This window comes from Lycium barbarum, chromosome 10 (assembly GCF_019175385.1).
Source record: "Lycium barbarum isolate Lr01 chromosome 10, ASM1917538v2, whole genome shotgun sequence".
In the NCBI taxonomy this organism is placed as follows: domain Eukaryota; kingdom Viridiplantae; phylum Streptophyta; class Magnoliopsida; order Solanales; family Solanaceae; genus Lycium; species Lycium barbarum.
In genome coordinates, this window is record NC_083346.1 from 70,471,171 (window position 1) to 70,475,920 (window position 4,750).

A 4,750-nucleotide genomic window follows, 5' to 3' on the forward strand; every position below is an offset into this window, starting at 1 on the left:
CCAGCAGAGTAGTGAGCAACCATATGCAATTTAAAAAATTATCAAGACTCAAACAGAATAAGAAGAAGGGATTTACACCTGAGTATCAATAGCGACAGTCATATCAAATATCCCTCGAACATCATCATAAATAATATCAAAAGAGCCTTAGGAACCATAGACTATGTCAATATAGTATGTGTCACGACCCAGCCCCGTAGGCCGTGACTAGTGCCCGTTCTGGGCACCCAAACCCATCTATCAAATGCATTCAAGTATATAACAGAAGCCGACAAGGCTATATTCTAAATTTAGATAATTTCCAGAAAATTTTCAGCAGAGTTTCATTTGTTTTACAGGCTATCCCAAAATAATCCTGCGCACAGAAAATACCAACAAAGGCCACACCGGCCAACAAGGCAACATGTAAACATATGCGGACCGGCCGCCGCGGCGAATGGGATCGCCCAAACACATCATATACACACATCCGAACAGAAAGACCCAAACCCACAAACATGCCCACAGACCTCTAAACAGACCGACGGAATCATATGACGGGACAGGGCCCCGCCGTACCCAAATAGTCAGATATACAGAAATATATACATAACAAAAGATGTATGTACCAAAAGTAGACTCCGGATCAAAAGGGAGTACTCCGAAAATAGCAGGAAGTGGAGCCTACAGTGGTGGATCACCTGTGTCTGTACCTACGGGCATGAAAAGCAGCCCCCGAAGAAAGGGGGTCAGTACGGAAAATGTACCGAGTATGTAAGGCATGAAGTATAGAACGAAGAAACATAGTCAGAAATGGAAACTTTACAGAACCGGTAAAACTGTATAAAAGCATCATTACGTTTTCTCTTAGGTAACGGAGTAATATCTCTCAAGTCATGAATCATATACATATACATATACATACCTGCATATATACGACGTGTTCCGGCCCCTTTAGTAAGGGACTCGGTGAATAAGGTCAGACATATCAACATCACATACCATATATTCGTATAACGTGTCCCGGCCCTTTTCTAAGGGACTCGGTAGATAGAATCATGCATGGTAGAGTCATATGTCATATATATGTACATAACGTGTCCCGGCCCTCTATTGCGGGTCTCGGTGGATAAAGTCATCACGTGCCATCCTGGCCACCACCCCTGTATCATCATATCATCACATGCATATACATATAACGTGTCCCGGCCCGCAAGTGAGAGGGACTCGGTGAATAATGCAAAGAAGTACGCACGATAACATGTCCTGGCCCGGGCTCAGTGAATAGACATATCAAGCTTGCACGAACAGAATATTACGAAACCATATACTCGTAAATCAAGACCCGAGATACAACATACTTATATACAACATACTTATCGACATATGAAGGTTCAGAACAAGTTTCGGGTCAATCAGAATTAGTATACAAAAGTTACGAGCGTTTGAAGTACAGAACGCTCTACAATCGTTTCAGAAGCTCTTCTTGGAAAATCAAAGCCGTAATTAGGTTGACTACCTTCTAGATATATTTATGGACCAAACCAAATAGAACTCTTGGAATCGTACGTACGTATCAAAGACTGTCAAAGGCTCGGTAGAATAATCGACGTGCTAGCATTTAATAATCAAACTTTAGTCATATCAATGTACTGACATCATATATCATATACATATGTAACGGATTCACACATACATACTCATAGGATATCATACAATGTGTTGCTGCGGAACGTACTGCCCGATTCACGGATATAACGTATTAGTGCCGAAATTGTATACAAAAGTTAAAGACATTAGTACTTACAAGATTATCTTAAGGTTATGAATTCTTATACTTAGCTTATTACTCCATTATGCCATAATCTTAACCGTACTACGTATGTTCGTATCTATAGACCAATGGGGATCGTAGACAAACTCGGAGCTTACTAAATAGAACCTTTGAAGTACGGGGCCTTCTAACAACATTTCGTAAGCCGTGTTTGGAAATTCAAGTAACAACATATTAAGTAACTTACCAATATCATTATGGGTCGAACCGAATGGAGACTCTAGAACCATATGTACATATCCAATTATTTATCCAAGACCTAAGTCATATCGGTTTGCTTTCGAACCACGTTCGGAAACATACCAACTAAATTCTTCAAACGTCATCATATATATATATATATATACATATCAAACCATATGGATTACTTATGGAAGTCAAAGACGATGGCCATCCTAGTGGCTCTAAGAATAGAATTTTTTTCTTTTGAGACATACATATATGTTATTTGTTTATTTCAAAGATCATGCCGAAGGAAAGAAAGGTAAGCCTTACATACCTTGCCCGCTCTCTACGCAAATCCGAAATCAAGCTCTTGGCTCCACAAAATCTACAACAACATTAATGCGCACCAAACATTAGGTACAAACACTTAAGAATTCAATTCCAACCAACACCTTTTCCCACAGAAATTTCGGCAGCATTTCCCCTGTAAATGCGCCATCCCCGAGAATTCAACTCGGCCAAAAATACAATAACAAATACGAGAATTTAACTCGGCCACAATATCCACAACAATACCAATAATTATTCTAACAATATCCACCATCGATTCAGAACACATACTAATATTGGCAACTTCGTTTTACAACTTCAACGACATCTCAATTATATTCAATTCAAGTTTGCTCATACATTCAAATACTAATTCAAGATCATTCAACACAATTCAAGAGCATTTCAAACAATCTACAAAATATTCAAACAATCTCACCAACCCCATATTCCACCCAAAATCTCCATAAATGCAACAAAACTACGACGACGCATTTTCTTCTTTCTAATTCATAAACTACAACAACAATTCATACGTTAGCAATGTTATTCCCACAAATTCAAGAACTACATTAATGACCATGGTGGCTTCCAAATCAGCCCACAATCATCACAACCTCAACTTAAATCATCAAATTCTCATTTTCACCATAGAATACATATTAACAACAACCAAATTACTACATAAAAATTGTTTCTCTTCTTCCCCACACTACACACATACACGGCCACATACACACATCACACCACACGGCTTGCACACAACACACAACATTTCTACGATTTTTATTACATTCTACTCACTATAACATATGTAAATCTTTCATAAAAGATAGAATCTTACCTTTTCTTCAAATTCTTCACTTGCCACCAAAGTGTCTTTCTTGCCAAAATAATTATACCAAGTTGTAGAGAGTCTTGCACTTAGCAAGAATTCAAGATGAAAGAAATTTTTAAACCAAAGATTAAGGCTCCATGATTTTTTTTTCTTTCTCTCTTGCTCTAGTCGTCCCCTCTTGCTCTCTCTTTCTCTCTTTGATTTCTTGAAACTTCTAGTGTATTGGATGATGGATACATAGCCCCCTTTATTTATTTAATTACACACTTTGGCCCTCTATGGGCCAAGGCCCAACCGGCCACCCCTTGGCCAATTTCCAAGCCCAAAATTTTATTTTCCTTCCTTTTTATTCCCAAGCCCACTTGTGGTAATTCATAAAATAGATTTTTAAAATTCCAATTTTTCCCTTAGCCTTCCTCGATATTTCCGCACCAATATTTTTCATGAGCAACGTATATACCAACTAAAATCAAAATATTGCTTTACCTCTTACAAGTCGCAATTATTTCAAATTTTTCGAATATGCGAAATTACGGGATGTAACAGTATGAAACAGCTTATAGAAGTCAATGACATCAGTTATCGTAGAGTTTCTAGGAATAGGAGCTTATATATCGACTATTATCCACGTATAGGAAACTGGAGAGGGAAGCTCAATCACTTAAGAGTTCTAACATCAAGAAGTGAATAAGAATCATGAATCGCACTCAAGACTTATGAATGGGATTACCCCAAATCTCATATCATTCATCACTTAAATCTAAGACATGCCAAAAGAAAGAAGGGACAGCTTTACATACCTGTTAACGACTAATTGCAAACCCGTTCGCCTCGTCGCCCCTTTAGCCTATTTAATATGAAAGTAACGCTATCGTTAGTACTATACTTTCTAGTTCGTAATTCCGCAGCTCATCGCTTATTGAACTTATTCTTTAACTCATACTTTCTCGTTTAGGGTTTTTCATTACTTAAGGACTTAACGAAAATCGGGCAGCATTTCCCCTATATATTCGCCTAACCTGAATTTTCAATTATTCTCCTGTTATCACAGAAATACCAACAACAGGGATATACATACAAAATTCTTACAATTCATCCCATAACAATTCTAACAACCCAACAACCTTTCTGAATCCATTTCAACCCACAATTTCATATAACAACAATTTTATGCATTTTCTTACTTCCAATTTCGTCCAATCCAATTTTAATAATTCCATTACAACACTATTAACACAATTACACCACAAAATAAGAAAATCTTACCTAAATTTTCTCGGAGGAATTTCTACGCTCAATTGCTCCAATTTTACAATTTCTTCTTCCTCAACTCAATATCCAATGTTGCTATCACCTCCTTGAACTTGTAATGCATTTGAAACTTGATCAAAACATTCAAGAATCAAAATTTTCTTCAACACCATGGCTGGCCGAGAGCAGTCATGGATGATTTGTGATTTTTCTTAAGCTAATTTTCTTGAAAAATGAATGTAAAATGTGAATTTGTTCCCTAGCCACTTGCTTATATATGATCCTCCATAATTTGACACGTCCCCCCCCCCCCCCCCCCCCCCTCTAATGACTCACCAAAATACTTTGTTGAG

At 37.6% G+C, this 4,750-nt stretch overlaps 1 long non-coding RNA gene across 1 annotated transcript; it reads right to left on the minus strand.

Annotated features, from left to right (window-relative positions):
- Positions 1-607: 607 nt before the first annotated feature.
- LOC132616132 (uncharacterized) lies at positions 608-3,263 on the minus strand. Its single transcript, XR_009573020.1, has 3 exons — positions 3,153-3,263; positions 2,313-2,363; positions 608-692 (listed from the first exon to the last, which is right to left on the minus strand). It is a non-coding gene; the product is annotated as an uncharacterized LOC132616132 (long non-coding RNA).
- Positions 3,264-4,750: the final 1,487 nt, after the last annotated feature.